Raw genomic sequence first — 21071 nt, forward strand, 5'->3', positions numbered from 1 at the left:
TCCACTCTACAGACTTGAGCATGGCTTCTTCTTCAGTGTTGCGTTGAGGGAAGGTTATATTTAAACAGACTGTCCTCTTATACCATTCCTGATGAAGGGCTTTTGCCTGAAGCATTGATTTTCCTGCTCCTCAGATGCTGCTGTGCTTTTCCAGCACCACACTCTCGACTCTGACCTCTAATACACACTGAGCTCTTTGAGTGACCTTTCTGTCGACAAATTGGTTGCAGCAATTCCTGACAATGCCTGCACTCTCCAAGTGTGCTGCAGGCTGGATATTGCACCTTCCTGACATTGTTGTAGGAATGACAGTGCTCCCAGGATTTGATCTCAATCTTTTGATCTTACACTGTACAGGTACGGGGATCACTGTGACAGTACTATTGCTTTAAGAGATCTATTTTGACTTTTTTTCAAGAAAGGTTTTAAGGCAGAGGTACTGAGGTGTCTATTGAAAGTAAACAGCTTGTGAGGTCTTGAGTTTTTCCAAAAGTTGAAACAATAAAAGCAGCCTGAATGGGTGGGGTCAAGCTCCTATAAAACTAGGATTTTTAATTTCTTAGTTTTTCAGTAGCAGCTGTTGCAGGGCATCTCTTCCTGCGACACTGTCTCACTGTTCTTTTCCTGTTGCTGGAGTTGATGTGAGATCGTCTATTTTTCTGAATTTTCCTTTAGCCAAGAGATTTTACAATGTTGGAACAGTTATTTCATAATAGGTACTGTATGTATTACTCTGTTAAGCATTTCCCATAGAGTTACAGCTAAGTCAGTTCTATTCTTTAAATTTTTCTTTTGTTTTTTTTTTAACTATAGTGTTTGAATAAATTGCTTTTTGCTTAACACCAAGTAATTTGGCCAATCAAATTGCATCTGGAGGAGAGCATCTTGTATTTACCTTTAAAATAGGAAAAAACTAAGGTCTAGGCTACCTTCTTAATATATTTTGAGGGATCTGGTCTGGTCCGTAACATCAGTAAGTAATATGAATAGGGTGACATGGTTAGTCAAGAAGATTGGGTCAATGGGCTGAAGAATGGTAGATGGAGTTTAACTTGGATAAATGTGGGGTGCTTGCATTTTGGTAAAACAAACAAGGGCAGGCCTCATCCAGTTAAAAGTAGCGCCTTGGCTAATAATGTAGAACAGAGAGATTTATGGGTTTGGGTACATAATGCTTTGAAGTTTGTGTAGACAGGGTGGTTAAGATGGTGTTTAGCACACTTGCCTTCACTGCTCAGACATTTGAGTATAGGAGTTGGGACATCATGTTGAGATTGTACAGGCCTTTGGTGAGGCCTGTCCTGGAGTACAATGTCCAGTCCTGGTCACCCTGTTACAGGAAGGATATTATTAAGCTGGAGAGGATTCAGAAGAGATTTACCAGGATGTTGCTGGGAATGGAGGGTTTGAGTTAGAAGGTGAGGCTGGATAGACTGAGACGCTTTTCACTGGCACATAGGAGGTTGAGAGGTGACCTTGTAGAGGTTTAGAAAGTCTTGAGGGGTATAGATCAGGTGTATGGCAAGTGTCTTTTCCCTAGGGTGGGGGAGTTCAGGACAAGGGGGCACACATTTAGAGGAGAGCATCTTCTTTACACAGAGAGTGGTTTGTGTGTGAAATGAACTTCCAGAGGAAGTGGTGGATGCAGGCACAGTTACAACGTTTAAAAGGCATTCCGATAAGTTCATGAGTAGGAAAGGTTTGGAGGGATAGGGGCCAGGAGCAGGCAGGTGGGGCAAGTGTAGTTTTTGATTATGGTCAGGATGGACTGGTTGGACCGAAGGGTCTGTTTCTGTGCTGTGTGACTCTTTAAGTGAGAAGGAAATGTTTTGATTAGGTTCACAGCTCTGTTGATTTGGCTGGATTTTTTTTGACTGGAGGTGTTAAAATCGTCTTTCACATATTTATTCATTTCACTGCCCTGGAATGGTCTAAAGCCATCGGTGCCTCCTGGTGGTAGGAATCTAGTGTGACTACATACACGCACGCGCGTGCACACACACACACACACACACACACACAAACACACACAGTGTTCCTGTCACACACACACAGTATTCCTGTCAGATCCATTGTCAGAGGCACGCTGCAGACTATCAAACCTTATTTTGTTGACAATGTCTAAACAGACAGGGCTTTCCAATGTTCTCTGCTGGGGGTTGGTTTGAAAAGGAGAGCAGATGTTTGTCGGAATGTTTCAGGTGGGAAGGAGAGGGAGTTCAGAACAACGTGTAGGTCACATCTCCCGATCCAGGGAGAGGCTGCAGGGTGGTGTGGGAGAGACTGATTTACAGCAGCATGGAATGAGCAGAGTGGGGAGGGAGAGAGGGAGGGAGTGAGAGAGTAAGGAAGAGTGAGAGAGAGAAAACATGTACGAGACAGAGAGAGAGAGATGAGCAGAGAGAGAGAGACAGAGTGTGTGAGGAAGACAGACTGTGAGAGAGTGTGTGTGGAGAAGTGAGAGAGAGGGATTGTGAGAGTGTGAGTGTGAGATAGAGAGGGTGTGCTAGACAGTGTATGCAAGAGAGGGTTTATGAGTGTGACAGAGTGTATGTGAGAGAGGGTGTGCTAGACAGAGTGTGTACGCAAGATAGAGTATTTGAGTGTGAGACAGTGTGTAAGAGAGTGAATATGAGAGTGAGACTATGTGGGGAAGAGAGTGTGTGGGGGGGAGAAAGCGAGTGTATGTGTGGGGGAGAGAGTGTGTGTGTGGGGGAGAGAGAATGTTTGTGTGTGTGGGAGAGAGAGTATGTGTGTGAGAGTGTGTGTGTGTGTCTGTGTGAGAGTATGTGAGAGAGAGATAGAACTTGTGTGTATGTGAGTGTGTGTGTGTGGGTGTGCGAGAGAGAGAGTGTTGTGTGAGAGAGATAGAGTGTGTGTGTTTGTGGGAGTATGTGTGTGGGTGTGCAAAACGGAGTGTGCACGAGAGAGAAAGTATGACAGTGAAATTGTGAGAGATGGTGTGCGAGAGATAGTATGTGCGAGAGTGCGATTATGTGAGAGAGTGTGAATGTGTATATGAGAGTGTGTATGCAAGAGAGTGTGAGAGAGAGTGTGCATTTGTGAGAGATAAAACACGTGTTTTTGTGTGAGAGAGTATGAGGGAGTGAGATTGTGAGAGAGATGGTGTGAGTGTGAGAGAGTGTACAAGAGAGAGAGTGTGAGCGAGTGCATGAGAGTGAGAGATAATGTGAATGTGAGAGTGTGTGATTGTGAGAGAGAGAGAGTGTGCGTGGGAGAAAGAGAGTGAGAGTGTGAGATTGAGATTGTGAATGTGAGAGAGTGAGTGTGAGAGATTGTGTGTGTGAGGTACAGAGTATGGGAGAGAGTGTATGAATGTGAGAGAGAGTGTACAAGAGAGTGCACGAGAGAGCTTGAGAATATCTGTGAGAGAGACCACAAGTATGAGAGAGAGAAAGCATGCGAAAGAATGAGTGACTAAGAGAGTGAGAGAGTGCAATGGAGTGAATGAGATAGAAAGTATGAGAGAGTGAGAAAGCAAGTGAGAGACAGTGAATGAAAGTGTGTGAGAGAGCAAGGGAGATAGAAAGTGAGTGAGCGGGAGACAACAAATTAGTGAGACAGTAAAAGAAAGGGCGAGCTCTGGAGCAGGATCCTGCCTGTTGCCAGGTGTCGGCATGTTCAGTTTACCTCCCGCTCTCCTCTTGTCTCTCCTCTCCTCAGTCTGTACATAATACGCTGAATCTGTTGTGGCTCAGTGGTGTGAGCATTTGGTCAGGAGCCGCAGTGAAATGTTGATGCTCAGTCAGAGTGCTCCCTGTGGAAGAATTTGCAGTTTTGAGCAGGAGGAGCCTGCCTCAGCCAGGCCTGGCCAGTGATGTCTCGGTGAATGGAGTCAGCAGTGGGCCTTACTGCACACTACACTGAGCTGACAGCGTGAACAATGGTCCCTTCCCTCTGCATTGGAAGCAGATCCATTCAAATTGCAATCTGCAGGTCACCAGCTATTAATCCCCACATTAGGATTACCATTCGTTAACTCTGAGTAACGTTCTCCTCCTGCCTCTAACTGGATGTCCGGACACTGGATATAACCCATAGCCTTCCTCAATTCTTTCCCCCAGAACTAGAGGACATAGGTTTAAGGTGAGAGGGGAAAGATATAAAAGGGAACCTGAGGGACAACGTTTACACGCAGAGGGGAAAAAGACATTGGCTATTTACCCTATCCATGTCCCTCATGATTTTAGAAACCTCTATAAGGTCACCCCTCAGCCTTCGATGCTCCAGGGAAAACAGCCCCAGCCTGTTCAGCCTCTCCCTATAGCTCAAACCTTCCAACTCTGGCAACAATGTTAATTGTGTAGTGTTATTGAGTGGTTGCATCTCAACAATGTGTGACTGAATTTGTCTATAACGTTCCTGATGAAAGGTGTTTGCTCGAAATGTCGATTTTCCTGCTCCTTGGATGCTGCCTGACCTGCTGTGCTTTTCCAGCACCACACCCTTGACTCTAATCTCCAGCATCTATAGTCCTCACTTTCACCTTGTCTATAATGTTGTCCAGATTCACTCAATAGTGAGGGTCAACACCGGCTCCTGGGGTCTGAAAGATCTACTTGTTTTAAACTTGAGATAGAAGCACATAGGGGCCACTAAAAGAAGTGGTGAATCTGTCCAAAATGGCTAGAGCAAGCCACATGATCAGTATTGATATCCTCTGCAGTGAGAGACAGCTGACACAAAGTAAGCCTTCCTTTGAAAAGGACACATATAAAATTGTCAGAGAGCATAACGAAGCAATCGTGTTAGGAACGTCAGTGGGGCTTCAGTTTCCTACTCGGGGTAATATTGTATCTCCTTAACAAAGCCTAATGGCTCTGATCAGAACATTGGAGAGAATGGCATCAAGTGATAAGAATCATAGAGAAAATACAGTTGCCTTGAAGCCAGCTGTAAGGTTGCAGGCAGATTGGTGAGGACTCTGTGAGGCTCACTGAAGCGGTTAGTGCAAAATATAGAAGATATAACAAAGATCAGTGGACGTCTATCGTAATCCTCTCATCGCTACCTTTAATGCCATGGATCACAAGAAATGGGACCAAAACAGAAATATTTTACATTCTGGAAACTGTCACCTTTGGAGTTGCTAACCCTTTTATAGACATAGGCAACTAGCTCAGGTCTTTCTACATTAATATGGACAAAGCGATGATTCCAGATCAAGTGATGGAGCAATGGATAGGGTTTGAACTGGGGTAACGGCTGAGTTTCTGATTGATAAATGGAGGGAAATTTGTTGATGCCAAGTTTGGAGACATTTGTGGTCAAGAATACCACAGCAGTGCACTCAGCAATGCAATCTGGGAAAGAATCGCTGCCAATGAAATGCTCGAGAAACTACCGACAAAGGAACCAGACTGTAAGTTGCTTACTGAACTGACATGGGCAGCTTATACAAAGAATCCGATGGCTTTTTGGATCTACCTTCTATGAATTGGCCAATGGGAAGAAATCCAGTTTAGCTTCTGTGCTGGTTAATAGTTCCCCTCATATTAGGGGGAGCTACAATGAATTGTAAATTTGATGCACAGTTTGACTTTATTTTTACAGACGGGGCGGGAAAGGGATTTCACCAAGGCTGAGATCCCACAGACATTTTAGTGAGCTTTACGACGTCATTTAAGGGCGTCTGAGGGAGATGTTAGTTGTGAGGATTTGTTGGGTTATTAACATCGAGAGGGGAAGATCCTGGTAATGCAGTACAGTAAGATAATGGTCACCCAACCTGAAATTCAAACTTTTAATGCGATTTCGAAGAGAGTGGTGTTGGAAAAGCACAGCCAGTCAGGCAGCATCTGAAGAGCAGGGGAATCGGCGTTTTGAGCATAAGCCCTTCATCAGGAACGAGAGGTTGGTCCAAGGGGGCTGAGAGATAAATGGGAAGGGATGTGGGGCTGGGGAGGAAGGTAGCTGGGAATACAATAGGTGGATGAAGATAGGGGTGACGGTGATAGGTCAGAGAGGAGGGTGGAGTGGATAGGTGGGAAGGGAGATGGACAGGTAGGACAAGTCATGAGGACGGTGCCGAATTGGAAGGCTGAATCTGGGATAAGGTGGGGGGAGGGGAAATAAGGAAACTGGTGAAATCCACATTGATCCTGTGTGGTTGGAGGTAGAAGATGAGCGTTCTTTCTCCAGCCGTCGGGTGGCTAAAGTTTGGCGGTGGACGAGGTCCAGGACTTGCATGCCCTTGGCAGAGTGGGAGGGGGAGTTAAAGTGTTCCGCCATGGGGCGACGGGGTTGTTTAGTGCAGCTGCCCCAGAGATGGTCTCTGAAACGCTCTGCGAGTTGGCATCCTGTCTCCCCAATGTAGAGGAAACCACATCGAGAGCAACAGACACAGTAGATGAGGTGTTTGGATGTGCAGGTACATCTCTGTCAGATGTGAAGGATCCTTTGGGGCCTTAGACGGAGGTGAGGGTGGTGTGGGCGCAGGGTTTGCATTTCCTGCAGTGGCAGGGGAAGGTATCGGGAGGGGAGGGCGGGTAGGTCGGGTAGGTGGGGGGGGGCGTGGACCTAACACAGATAGGGGTGAAGAGGGAAAGATATCACTGGTGGTGGTGTCTGTTTGTAGGTGGCAGAAATGGCGGAGGATGATGCAATGTATGCGGAGGTTGGTGGGGTGGAAGGTGAGGAGCGCGGGGGGTGGGTGGTGTGTTCTGTCCTTGTGGTTGGAGGAGTAGGGTTCGAGGGCAGAGGTGCAGGTAGTGGGGGAGATGCTCAAGAGAGAGTCAACCATGAGGGAGGTAAAATTGCGGTCCTTGAAGAAGGAGGCAATCCGGTGTGTTCAGTGGTGGAGTTGGTCCTCCTGGGAGCAGGTGCAGCGGAGGAATTGGGAATAAGGGATAGCATTTTTACAGGAGGCAGGGTGGGAGGAAGTATAGGACAGGTAGCTGTGGGAGTCGGTGGGTTTGAAGCAGATGTCCATGTTGAGTCGGTCGCTGGGAATGAAAATGGTAAAGTCTGGGAAGGGGAGGGAGGTGTCCGAGATGGTCTAGGTGAACTTGAGGTCAGTCTGGAAGCTGTTTGTGAAGCTGTTGAGCTGCTCAACCTCCTTGAGGGAGCACAAGGTGGTGCCCATACACAGTCATCGATGTAGCGGAAGAAAAGGTGGGGAATAGTGTCAGTGTAACTCCAGAAGATAGACTGTTCCATGTACCTGACGAAGAGACAGGCATAGCTGGGGCCCATGTGGGCGCCCATGGCTACCCCTTTAGTCTGGAGGTAGTGGGAGGATTCAAAGGAGAAATTGTTGAGGGTGAGGACCGGTTCACCCAATCGAATGAGTGTGTCATTGGAAGGCTACTGATTGGGTTAACGGGAGAGCAAGAAACAGAGGGCTTGGAGACCTTTATCATGGTGGAAAGATGTGTGTAGAGACTGGGCTGTTCATAGTGAGGCATTGGGGCCAGGGAACTAAAAGGCATGCAGGAGGTGCATCCTGAATGTATGTGGGTGCAGAGATGGGTTCGGTGGGGCAGGAGCAGGCTGAGACAATGGGTCGACTGGGGCAGCCAGGCTTGTGGATCTTGGGAAGGAGGTAGAACGGGGCAGTGCGGGCATCCCGAACTATGAGGTTGGAGGCTGTGGGTGGGAGATCCCCTGCGGTATACGATCTGGGGGGGGTGATGATTTGGTGATGGGAGGTGAGGTTGTGATCAAGTTGGCGCCTGGCTTCAGCGGTTTAGAAGTTGGTGCACTAAACTACCGCTGCGCCCCCCCCCCCCCCCGCTTTTATTTGCGGGTTTGATGGTGTTGGAGCAGAGGGAGTGGAGGTCTGCGAATTGCGGCGGTGAGAGGTTGGACAAGTTGAGGTGGTCAGTGTCACGGCAGCAGTTGGAAATGAAGAAATTGAGGATGAGTAACAGACGGGTAACGGGTGTCCAAGTGGATGGGGTGTGTTGGAAGTCGGAGAAGGGGTCCTCCGAGGGTGAGCGGGAGAAATTGCTGGAGAAACTCAGTAGGTCTGGCAGCACCTGTGGAGAGAGAGAGAGAGCGCGACAGAGCTATCGTTTTGAGTGCAGCAATTCACTGATAAGTCAGCAAATGTGATGTGAATAAGATTGAAGTGAAATTTCTTATTAAGAATTTTAATAAGAATGGAAGTCCAGCTTCAAAGATTTTGTAATTTATTGCTTTATGGACTGGAGGGGATATGGAGTGACTTTAAATTAGCAATCCAGTTTTAATGCGTAGTAACTATGTGTAGTCACTGACATTACATCTAAAGACAGCACAGTGTTGCTGGGGCTTGGCTGGTTATGGAGTCAGACAGGACCAGAAGTCGTTTTGATATATTGGAGCGAAGTATGACAGTGAAACTCCGCAAAATCAAGTGTGCCTTGAGGGCAAATAAACGTTTTAAAAAAAAATTGAATGTTGGAAAATGCATTCTTGGGTTTCCATCTCTGTCTGGTCTCTGCCTTCCATGAAGAATGAGAACCCAATCGTTTTTAGTGATGGTAACCTTCCTGACAGCTATTCGAATGCAGTTGCTTTCATCGTCATGTGAAAGTGGGAATCCGTTTCCCTTTTGCCCTGGGAAGCTTTGAGTCGTTAACCATTTACAGTAAAGAGCAACGTAGCATTTGCCAGAATGCCTGCGTTCTGTCTGCCAAAAAAAGACCCTGAACGAGCAGTTGCCTGTCACTTTAACACCCCAGGTAAAAACGAGGACTGCGGATACTGGAAACCAGAGTCAAGATTAGAGTGGTGCTGGAAAAGCACAGCAGGTCAGGCAGCATCCAAGGAGCAGGAAAATCGACGTTTCGGGCAAAAGCCCTTCACCGGGAATCCTGATGTATTCCTGATGGAGGGCTTTTGCCCAAAACGTTGATTTTCCTGCTCCTCGGATGCTGCCTGACCTGCTGTCGCTTTTCCAGCACCACACTGATCTAGACTTTAACACCGTACCCTGTTCTCTGTCCCAGGTTTAGTGTAGTGCTCCAGCGAAGCTCAGTGCAAGCTGGAAGAACAGCACCTCATCATCCACTTGGGGACCCTGCAGCTTTGTGGACTCAATATCCAGTTCAATAACTGTAGACCCTGAATCTTCTTCCACATCCTTTACTCGCGTTGCACTCCATCACACACATACACAAGACGCAGACTGTTTAAAGTCACCCCATTTTCACCTGTTCAGCATTCCCTTATCAGTCTTCCTCCTTCCCTGGCTTACTATCTTTGTCTGCCCAATAGTCCTCCTCTCTGTCTCTCGGCTCCATTTCCACCTGTCCACTCAGTCCATCCCCTCCCCTTCACTCCTTGTCTTCAGCCAGAAATCCCGCTTTATCCTAGCGACCATCAGTTCTGAAGGGTCACTGCAGTCAAAACGATAGCTCTGTCCCTCAGTGCTGGCACTCCCCCAGTGCGGCACGCCCTCAGTGCCGCACTCCCTCAGTGCAGCACGCCCTCAGTGCGGCACTCCCTCAGTGCGGCACTCCCTCAGTGTGGCACGCCCCCAGTGCGGCACTCCCCCAGTGCGGCACTCCCCCAGTGCGGCACGCCCTCAGTGCGGCACTCCCTCAGTGTGGCACTCCACCAGTGCGGCACTCCCCCAGTGCGGCACGCCCTCAGTGCGGCACTCCCCCAGTGCGTCACTCCCCCAGTGCGGCACTCCCTCAGTGCGGCACTCCCTCAGTGCGGCACTCCCTCAGTGCCGCACACCCTCAGTGCGGCACTCCCTCAGTGCGGCACTCCCTCAGTGTGGCACTCCCTCAGTGCGGCAATCCCCCAGTACGGCACTCCCCCAGTGCGGCACTCCCTCAGTGCGGCACTCCCTCAGTGCAGCACTCCCTCAATGTGGCACTCCCTCAATGTGGCACTCCCTCAGTGTGGCACGCCCTCAGTGTGGCACTCCCTCAGTGCGGCACTCCCTCAGTGCGGCACTCCCTCAGTGCGGCACTCCCTCAGTGCGGCACTCCCCCAGTGCGGCATTCCCCCAGTGCGGCATTCCCCCAGTGCGGCACTCCCCCAGTGCGGCACTCCCCCAGTGCGGCACTCCCTCAGTGCAGCACGCCCTCAGTGCGGCACTCCCTCAGTGCGGCACGCCCCCAGTGCGGCACGCCCCCAGTGCGGCACGCCCCAGTGCGGCACTCCCTCAATGCGGCACTCCCTCAGTGCGGCACTCCCTCAGTGCGGCAAGCCCTCAGTGCGGCACTCCCTCAGTGCGGCACTCCCTCAGTGCGGCACTCCCTCAGTGCGGCACTCCCCCAGTGCGGCACTCCCCCAGTGCGGCACTCCCCCAGTGCGGCACTCCCCCAGTGCGGCACTCCCTCAGTGCGGCACTCCCCCAGTGCGGCACTCCCTCAGTGCGGCACTCCCTCAGTGCGGCACTCCCCCAGTGCGGCACTCCCCCAGTGCGGCACTCCCCCAGTGCGGCACTCCCTCAGTGCGGCACGCCCTCAGTGCGGCACTCCATCAAATGGCACTCCCTCAGTGTGGCACTCCCCCAGTGTGGCACTCCCCCAGTGCGGCACTCCCCCAGTGCGGCACGCCCTCAGTGCGGCACGCCCTCAGTGTGGCACCCCTTCAGTGTGGCACCCCTTCAGTGTGGCACTCCCCCAGTGCGGCACTCCCCCAGTGTTGCACTCCCCCAGTGCGGCACTCCCCCAGTGTGGCACTCCCTCAGTGCGGCAGTCTCTCTCTCTCTCTCTCTTCTCTCTCTCTCTCTCTCTCTCTCTCCACAGATGCTGCCAGACCTACAGAATTTCTGTTCCTGTTTCCAATTTTCAGCATCCACAGTTGGGTTATTCCATTGTACTATTTGCCGTCTCGATTTCTGGCCGTACCTGCCATGTAAACCTTCTGCTTTTTTGTGCGCAAGGACATGAAACATTGGTGGTCAGAGAAACGTGATAATTTCTGAGCGTCTTAGCCAGATTCTTTCCCAAAGTGAATACCCTGGCATGATCAATGCTCCACGTGCCACCCGCCTAATCAGCACAGCAATGTCCCTCTGCAGCTTCCCGATGTCCTTCCTACATTTTAGTTTCCTGTTTATCGTCAGTAATGCTGAAACCATCCCACTCAGTCCTTTCATCGGGCTGTTAATATAGAAACGCAAATCATATTCGACTAAATTGATTGAGACCTTTGAAGTAACAATCTGATTGTTCTGCACGTAGACTTTCAAAGGGCATTTGCCAAAATTTCATGTAATAGACTGATTTGTAAAATAAAAGCCCATGAGATTAAAGGGACAGTGACAGGGTGGAGACAAAACTGCCCAATGTATGGATGGCAGAAAGCAGTGGAAAACACTGCATTTTCGACTGATGGAAGTAATACAGTAATATTCCCTCAGAACCAGCATTGTTATTCTCTTTGATATCTGTTCAGGATCTGGACTTGTGTATGCAGAGAATAATCTCAGCGTTTTGCAGACGATATATTGAAGAATGAGATGAATACTAACAGACCAGGCAGGTTCAGAAAGACTGGTCCTGTGCAGACGTAGAGTCATAGATTTGTACAGCATTGAAACAGACTCTTCGGTCCAATTCGTCCATGTCGATCAGAGATCCGAAATAAATCTAGTCCCATTTGGCCCAAATCCCTCTATTCATGTACCCATCCAGATGTATTTTAAAAGTTGTAATTGTACCAGCCTCCACCACTTCTTCTGGCAGCTCATTCCATACACACACCACCTTCGACGTGGAAAGGTTGCCCCTTAGGTCCCTTTCAAATCTTTCCCCTCTCACCTAAAACCTAAGCCCTCCAGTTCTGGACTCCCCAACCCAGGGGGGAGAAACCTTATCACTTTACCTTATCCATGCCAGCACTGAGGGAGTGCCGCACTGGGGGAGTGCCGCACTGGGGGAGTGCCGCACTGGGGGAGTGCCGCACTGGGGGAGTGCCGCACTGGGGGAGTGCCGCACTGGGGGAGTGCCACACTCGGGGAGTGCCGTTCTGGGGGAGTGCCGTACTGGGGGAGTGCCGCACTGGGGGAGTGCCGCACTGGGGGAGTGCCGCACTGAGGGAGTGCCGCACTGGGGGAGTGCCGCACTGGGGGAGTGCCGCACTGGGGGAGTGCCGCACTGAGGGGGTGCCGCACTGAGGGAGTGCCACACTGAGAGAGTGCCAAACTGGGGGAGTGCCATTCTGAGGGAGTGCCGCACTGAGGGAGTGCCACACTGAGGAAGTGCCAAACTGGGGGAGTGCCAGACGGGAGAGTGCCACACTGAGGGAGTGCCGTACTGGGGGAGTGCCGCACTGGGGGAGTGCCGCACTGGGGGAGTGCCACACTGAGGGAGTGCTGCACTGCCTGAGCTTGAGTCCCCCACATGAGGCATGAAACGGATGCCCTAAACTGCACCTTCTGCCCCTTCAGGATATTAGGGATCCCGTGGATGGCACAATTTTTACAGACAGCAGTGATGTTTTGCCCAGGCCTCAGGGCAGTATTTGTTCCTGACCAAACCTGATTGTCTGCTCATCAACACGGCTTGCTGTCTTCAATTCCTACGTTACATCAGTGACTGAGCTTCTAACGTACCTCAGTTTGGGTATCCTGATGCTGTCGGCGGTGCTATATCAATGCAGGTTCTTTGTTTCCTTCAATTGTCAGCCTTCTGGTGTGGAAGTGCGGTGGGGGGATGGTGGGGGGAGGTAATAGCCAATTCCTTCCCAGCTTTCAGCTGTAGCTTTTCAGAAGCTGAGTTGAATTTGCTTCACATCTCTTGCAAGCCGATGCAGAGTGTACGTCTTGAGGGAGCTGAAAATGGTGGACATTATCAGCAGACCAGAGAGCAGAGGTGGAAGGAAACCAATGTGAATCTTTAACCCTCCACAGATCCTGCCCGACCTACTCACCATTACTTGTACATTCCACTTTGATTTCAGATTTTCTGCCTCTGCAGTTCTCATTCCTGGAGTCTGCACAAGATGTCTCTGACTTCCTGCCAACTGTACACACAGTCCAGCTTTCAGCTTCACAACTCACATTTTGCAGCTTGCTCCAGCATTCAGGTGAAATCAGTCAGGCAGACAGACTGTCTGACAAAGCACTCCGGGGCAGTCAGGTGACAGACAGTCTGATAAAGGACTGCGGGGAGTCAGGCAGACAGACAGTCTGATAAAGGACTGCGGGGAGTCAGGCAGACAGACAGACTGATAAAGGACTGGGGGGGAGTCAGGGAGACAGACAGACTGATAAAGGACTGGGGGGGGAGTCAGGGAGACAGACAGACTGATAAAGTTATGGGGGGAGTCAGGGAGATAGACTGATAAAGGACTGGGGGGAGTCAGGGAGACAGACAGACTGATAAAGGACTGGGGGGAGTCAGGGAGACAGACAGACTGATAAAGGACTGGGCGGAGTCAGAGAGATAGACTGATAAAGGACTGGGGGAGTCAGGGAGATAGACTGATAAAGGACTGGGGGAGTCAGGGAGATAGACTGATAAAGGACTGGGGGAGTCAGGGAGATAGACTGATAAAGGACTGGGGGGGAGTCAGGGAGACAGACAAACTGATAAAGGACTGGGGGGGAGTCAGGGAGACAGACAGACTGATAAAGGACTGGGGGGAGTCAGGGAGATAGACTGATAAAGGACTGGGGGGGAGTCAGGGAGACAGACAGACTGATAAAGGACTGGGGGGGAGTCAGGGAGACAGACAGACTGATAAAGTTATGGGGGGGAGTCAGGGAGATAGACTGATAAAGGACTGCGGGGAGTCAGGGAGACAGACAGACTGATAAAGGACTGGGGGGAGTCAGGGAGATAGACAATAAAGGACTGGGGGGAGTCAGAGAGATAGACGATAAAGGACTGGGGGAGTCAGGGAGATAGACGATAAAGGACTGAGGGGAGTCAGGGAGACAGACAGACTGATAAAGGACTGAGGGGAGTCAGGGAGATAGACGATAAAGGACTGGGGGGAGTCAGAGAGATAGACTGATAAAGGACTGGTGGAGTCGGGGAGATAGACAGACATGATAAAGGACTGGGGGGAGTCAGGGAGACAGACAGACTGATAAAGGACTGGGGGGAGTCAGGGAGATAGATGATAAAGGACTGGGGGGAGTCAGAGAGATAGACTGATAAAGGACTGGGGGAGTCAGGGAGACAGACAGACTGATAAAGGACTGGGGGGAGTCAGGGAGATAGACTGATAAAGGACTGGGGGAGTCAGGGAGATAGACTGATAAAGGACTGGGGGAGTCAGGGAGACAGACAGACTGATAAAGGACTGGGGGGAGTCAGGGAGACAGACAGACTGATAAGGTTATGGGGGGAGTCAGGGAGATAGACTGATTAAGGACTGGGGGGAGTCAGGGACAGACTGATAAAGGACTGGGGGGAGTCAGGGAGATAGATGATAAATGACTGAGGGGTGTCAGGGAGACAGACAGATAAAGGACTGGGGGAGTCAGGGAGATAGACGATAAAGGACTGGGGGAGTCAGGGAGACAGACAGATAAAGGACTGGGGGAATCAGGGAGACAGATTGATAAAGGACTGGGGGGAGTCAGGGAGACAGACTGATAAAGGACTGGGGGGAGTCAGGGAGACAGACTGATAAAGGACTGGGGGAGTCAGGGAGATAGACGATAAAGGACTGGGGGGGAGTCAGGGAGACAGACTGATAAAGGACTGGGGGAGTCAGGGAGATAGACGATAAAGGACTGGGGGGGAGTCAGGGAGACAGACTGATAAAGGACTGGGGGGAGTCGGACAGACAGTCTGACACAGGGAAGTCAGGCAGACAGTCTGACAAACAATTGGGGGGAGAGTGAAAGTGTCAGACAGTTTAGCAAAGGTTGTGTGTGACCTGATGGATTGGTTCCATGCGATTGATGATGTGGTGTCAGCTAAAAACTCTGAAATATTCCCTTGTTGATTCCACTGTCACAATATTTCTGCTCCCTGAAGAGAATTGCACTCTTTTGGTCTCTCCCTCTCCAGGTCTGTCTTTGTCTCATGTAAAGCCACACACACTCTCTCTGTCTCCCTATCTGCACTGTCCCCTCCCTCCCTCCCTCTCTCTCCATTCGCAATTGTCCCCACACTGTTTCTTATCCACATGACAATGTTGAATGGTTGGACAGCTCAGGGAAATCCAGTTGCCTGTAATCAGTCTGAGGTGATGGCCCTGAGGTTCCGAAACAAGGATTGCTGGCTGTTTCTGGAGTGATCACTGCAGATGCTGCACAAACAGGAATTTTGTAGAACAAGCAGCGACGTGACACCCAATCTGCATGTGACTTCAGGCTAGAATACTTCGAAACCTCTTCTGTAGCAGGCAGTTAGAATACTCTCTGGAAGATGTCAGTCTCCAGCCATGCCCCATCTGTCTCGTATAAACTGGTTCGGACATTGCAACGGGAATATCGACTGAGGTCACATTGACATGTGCCGAGACTCGTTCAGCCACTGCATCCAGCTCTGTCATTTACACCTTCCACCACTTCCCAAGTGTGAATTCACTGTAAGTCGGGTCTGTGAGTACGGACTGTTACCCTGGGAGTGGGACCAGGCCTGTCCATCAAATAGCTGTCTCTACATCTCATTGGAAGGAGTGGCTCTGAGGCAGGCTAGTCTCAACCTGTCAGGAATGTAGAGCAGACTAGACAGGACAGCTCCAGGATGGCGTGAAGAGAATGGAAACCTCCCAGGCACATCGGCAATTCTAAGGAAAGAAATATTCTCTCTTTTTGGATCGTGTTGAAAGGGATGGGTCTCCCCAGAGGGGCCACCGAATAGTCTGGCATTTCATGACTGCTTTCTCTCTGAAACAACAGGCTGTATGCCATTGTTCAGCGTGGGAAAAGAAATTTAGACTCCTGCTCACAACTTAGTGTGGCCACCTATCCAGGTAGTCGCTAGTTTTTAAAGACTGTTTAAAAAGGGACATATTTCCGAATCGAAAGCAGTGCTAAAGGCAAATGGAAGAAGTCACCTTGGTAAGGAAATGTCGAGAGACACTCGGGAACCACGTTAATGAGATGGGAGGAGTGGAGGACACTGAATTTTAGGTGGGACTGACTGGAAAGTGGAAAGCAGACAGATGTGAATGTGGCAAAGCCGAGAGAGAGAGAGAGCCAAGGACTGTGGACCAGGATTTAACCATCACTTCCAGTTGAAAAAGACAAGCCCATTATAAGGTGTGTGCAAACAGAAAGAATTAATGTGGCTTGGTTCATGGTGTAGTGCTGTCTTTGTATCTGCTGGATCTGGAGAAAGGCCACCATCTGAGATTTTTCCATTGTGATATCCTGATGGCTTGTTAACTTTAGCCCCTGGTAGCTTGCATTGGAATGGAAATATTTAAATATTCTTGTCATTTTTAGTAAAAGCGTCAACTTTACATTGTCGTGGAGGTATCTCGGAACACAAAGCTCAACTGAGAAATGTGAACTTTTCCGTGTTATGAGCTGTTACTTGTAGATCATTGATGATCACAAAGATGTCAGTTCGAGGAGTGGACAGATGTGCGTTAGTGGTTGTGTGTTTGATGAGTGTTTGTGCATTTAGAAAGCTAGATGTTGGTGAGAGGCTCGAGTTGGTAAATTTCCAGATTCGCTCCCAGATAGGCCCATGAGTTTTCCCCCTGGAAAAGGTGGCTTCAGGAACAGATTGGCCATGGCCAACAAACCTGGTTGATTTTAACCATGGAGGTGGGTGAGTGCCAGGTTAGAAGGTTGGGTTTAGCCATGGGGGTGTGAGTACCAGGTCAGAAGGTTGGGTTTAGGCATGGGGGTAAGTGAGTACCAGGGTAGGAGGTTGGGTTTAGCCATAGGAGTGGTGAGTGCCAGGGTAGAAGGTTGGGTTTAGGCATGGGGGTGAGTGAGTACCAGGTCAGAAGGTTGGGTTTAGCCATGGGGGTGAGTGAGTACCAGGTCAGAAGGTTAGGTTTAGCCATGGGGGTGAGTGAGTACCAGGTCAGAAGGTTGGGTTTAGCCATGGGGGTGAGTGAGTGCCAGGGTAGGAGGTTGGGTTTAGCCATAGGAGTGGTGAGTGCCAGGGTAGAAGGTTGGGTTTAGCCATGGCTGTGGGTGAGTGCCAGGTTAGAAGGTGGGGTTTACCCATGGGGGTGGGTGAGTGCCAGGGTAAAAGGTTGGGTTTAGCCATGAGGGTGGATGAGTAGCAGGTTAGAAGGTTGGGTTTAGCCATGTGGGTGGGTGAGTGCCAGGTTAGAAGGTTGGGTTTAGCCATGGGGGTGAGTGAGTGCAAGGTTAGAAGGTTGGGTTTAGCCGTGGGGGTGGGTGAGTGCCAGGTTAGAAGGTTGGGTTTAGCCATGGGGGTGGGTGAGTACCAGGTTAGAAGGTTGGGTTTAGCCATTGGGGTGAGTGAGTGCCAGGTTAGAAGGTTGGGTTTAGCCATGGGGGTGAGTGAGTGCCAGGTTAGATGGTTGGGTTTAGCCATGGGGGTGAATGAGTGCCAGGGAAGAAGGTTGGGTTTAGCCATGGAGGTGGATGAGTGCCAGGGTAGTTGGTGGGGTTTATCCATGGGAGGGGGTGAGTACCAGGGTAGAAGGTTGGGTTTAGCTATGGGGGTGAGTGAGTGCCAGGTTAGAAGATTGTGTTTACCAATGGGAGTGGGTAAGTGCCAGGGTAGCAGGTTGGGTTTAGTCATGGGGGTGGATGAGTGCCAGGTTAGAAGGTGGGGTTTAGCCAGGGGAGTGGGTAAGTGCCAGGTTAGAAGGTTGGGTTTCGTCATGGGGGTGGATGAATGCCAGGATAGAAGGTTGGGTTTAGCCATGGGGGTGGGTGTGCCTGGTTAGGAGGTTGAGTTTAGCCATGGGGGTGAGTGAGTTCCAGGTTAGAAGGTTGGGTTTAGCCCTGGGTGTGGGTCAGTTCCAGGTAGAAGGTTGGGTTTAGCCATGGGTGTGGGTCAGTTCCAGGTAGAAGGTTGGGTTTAGCCATGGGTGTGGGATTACTAGGGTGGAAGGTTGGGTTTAGCCATGGGGGTGAGTGAGTGCCAGGGTAGAAGGTTGGGGTTAGCCATGTGGGTGGGTGAGTGCCATGTTAGAAGGTTGGGATTTGCCATGGGGATGAGTGAGTACCAGGTCAGAAGGTTGGTTTTAGCCATGGGTGTGAGTGAGTGCCAGGTTAGAAAGTTGGGTATAGCTACGGGGGTGGGTGAATGCCAGGTTAGAAGGTTGGGTTTAGCCATGTGGGTGGATGAGTACCAGGTTAGAAGGTTGGTTTTAGCAATGGAGGTGGGTGAGTGCCCGGTTAGAAGTTTGGGTTTAGCCATGGGGGTGAGTGAGTACCAGTTTAGAAGTTTAGGTTTTCCTATGGGGGTGGGTGAATGACAGGTTAGAAGGTTTGGTTTAGCCATGGGGGTGAGTGAGTGCCAGGGTAGAAGGTTGGGTTTAGCCATAGGGTTGTGTGAGTACCATGGTAGAAGGTTGGGTTTCGCCATGGGGGTGGGTGAGTGCCAGGGTAGAAGGTTGGGTTTAGCCATGGGGTTGTGTGAGTACCATGGTAGAAGGTTGGGTTTCGCCATGGGGGTGAGTGAGTGCCAGGGTAGAAGGTTGGGTTTAGCCATGGGGTTGTGTGAGTACCATGGTAGAAGGTTGGGTTTCGCCATGGGGGTGGGTGAGTGCCAGGTAGAAGGTTGGGTTTAGCCATGTGGGTGAGTGAGTGCCAGGTTAGAAGGTTGGGTTTACCAATGGGAGTGGGTGAGTGCCAGGGTAGAAAGTTGGGTTTAGCCATGGGGGTGAATGAGTGCCAGGTTAGAAGGTTGTGTTTACCAATGGGGGTGGATGAGTGCCAGGTTAGAAGGTTGGGTTTACCAATGGGGGAGGGTGAGTGCCAGGGTAGAAGGTTGGGTTTAGCCATGGGGGTGAGTGAGTGAGAGCCAGGTTAGAAGGTTGAGTTTAGCCGTGGAGGTGGGTGAGTGCCAGGTTAGAAGGTTGAGTTTAGCCGTGGAGGTGGGTGAGTGCCAGGTTAGAAGGTTGAGTTTAGCCATGGAGGTGGGTGAGTGCCAGGTTAGAAGATTGGGTATAGCCATGGAGGTGGGTGAGTACCAGGTTAGAAGGTTGGGTTTAGCCATGGGGGGGTGAGTGAGTGCCAGGTTAGACGGTTGGGTTCAGCTATGGGGTGAGTGAGTGCCAGGTTAGAAGGTTGGGATTAGCCATGGGGGTGAGTGAGTGCCAGGTTAGGAGGTTGGGTTTAGCCATGGGGGTGAGTGAGAGCTAGGTTAGAAGGTTTGGTTTAGCCATGGGGGTGAGTGAGTGCCAGGTTAGAAGGTTGGGTTTTGCCATGGGAGTGATTGAGTGCCAGGTTAGGAGGTTGGGTTTAGCAATGGGGGTGAGTGAGTGCCAGGTTAGAAGGTTGGGTTTCGCCATGGGAGTGATTGAGTGCCAGGTTAGGAGGTTGGGTTTAGCAATGGGGGTGAGTGAGTGCCAGGTTAGACGGCTGGGTTTAGCCATGGGGGTGGATGAGTACCAGGGTAGAAGGTTGGGTTTAGCCATGGGAGTGAGTGAGTTCCATGGTAGAAGTTTGGGTTTAGCCATGGGGGAGGGGGACTGCCAGGTTAGAAGGTTGGGTTTTGCTATGTGGGGGGGTGAGTGCCAGGTTAGAAGGTTGGGTTTCGCCATGGGAGTGAGTGAGTGCCAGGTTAGAAGGTTGGCTATAGCTATGGGGGTTGGTGAGTGCCCGGTTAGAAGGTTGAGTTTAGCCATGGGGGTGGGTGAGTACCAGGTTAGAAGGTTAGGGTTCGCCATGGAAGTGGGTGAGTACCAGGTTAGAAGGTTGGTTTTATCCATGGAGGTTGATGAATGCCTGTTTAGAAGGTTGTGTTTAGCTATGGGGGTGGGTGAGTACCAGGGTAGTAGGGCTGCCTCACCTCTTTGAGAGTGCCTCATTTGTACTAAATGCTGTTTGGCCCTTTAGCCCTTACCCGTCATCTTCCACATCCATTTCATACCCCCACCCTCTCACTCAATATACAAACGCCACGAGCTATACAAGAGTCATGGCAAGTTTTGAAATGCTGACAAAAACTGAATCTATTCAGAAATCTGCTTCGAAAAGCCTGCTGTGCTTACAAGCCGATAAACAAATGTGTTATTTAGAGAACCATTATAGTGCCAATGACAGAATCTTTACTTGGCATGTCTTAGTCTTGTCTCAAATGTACAGGCATTGAGTGAAAAAAAAACACATGAAGATAGATTATAATTTAACAAGTGAATCAAGCCCATTCACTTTCACTAATTCTCACCATGTTCAGGCAGCCATGCCCCTATTGAAGCTCAGCAACAATACTCTGTGTGACACCTCTGCTCCAGGAAGGACACCTCTCCCTCCTACAACAACAACTGCAACCTCAGGAGGACAAGAAGTGGATGACCAGTAGCTGAGAAGGTGACCACAGCCATGAACATGTATGCATCTTGTTAATTTCAGCCTGGAATGTCAATTACATTTCACAGTGCAGTAGGACCCATTCAGGCTACCATGTCTCTACTGGTTGTCTGAGCATCTTAACTTTGAGCAAAGTTTTTATACTGTATCTCTGCTGATTGTGTGTCTATTGAAACTATCAGAAGTCCCTTAGAAGATCCTGTCAAAGGTCGGCTGCCCAGAAAAACTCATCAATCGGTTGAAATCCGAAGATGAAAACGACACTGACCTCGCTTTGTGGCATTTCCCACTCTCTCGGCAGAGAACCTTCAAGCCTCACTCCACTTTGCAGAAACATACTGAAGAATTGATCTCAGCCTCAATCTCAAAGTGACTTTGACGAACCTTTTCCAAGTCGACTTCCAGTTGCATCCTCCCTAAAGAGAAACCCTTCCAAACATGGAACATTTCCTTTACCTATCTCTCATCTCAAGCTGACATCCACGTGGAGCTTTGACATTGCACCCAATCTGTGAGCACTGCTTTCAGATGCCTGAGGATGAGAGTCTTCAATGACCATGGCATCTGTGCTGACACCAATATCCTTCTGTACAATGTAGTCATCCTTCCAACTCTTCTATCTGGCTCTGAAACTTGAACAGTGTATAGCTGCTACCTCTTGAGAAGAAAATGCTGTTTGAGATGGATTCGCTGCGTCACCTGAGAGGACAGGCATGGTAACACC

The 21071-nt window shown here is 50.2% G+C and overlaps 1 protein-coding gene across 6 annotated transcripts in view; it reads left to right on the plus strand.

Annotated features, from left to right (window-relative positions):
• The window catches only part of LOC122557975 (tumor protein p53-inducible protein 11-like), a 194281-nt gene that overhangs the window by 103371 nt on the left and 69839 nt on the right, over positions 1-21071 (plus strand). Inside the window, exon 1 of one of the 6 annotated variants that reach the window (XM_087996787.1) lies at positions 15622-15934. The exons of 4 other annotated variants lie outside the window; for them this stretch is intronic. The gene's annotated coding sequence lies outside the window, so the exon portion shown is untranslated. One more of the 6 variants, XM_043706280.2, reaches the window with a different exon arrangement.

Source organism: Chiloscyllium plagiosum, unplaced genomic scaffold (genome assembly GCF_037043375.1).
Source record: "Chiloscyllium plagiosum isolate Xiang-an unplaced genomic scaffold, Cpla_swu_hap1 HiC_scaffold_18, whole genome shotgun sequence".
NCBI classification, from domain to species: Eukaryota; Metazoa; Chordata; class Chondrichthyes; order Orectolobiformes; family Hemiscylliidae; genus Chiloscyllium; species Chiloscyllium plagiosum.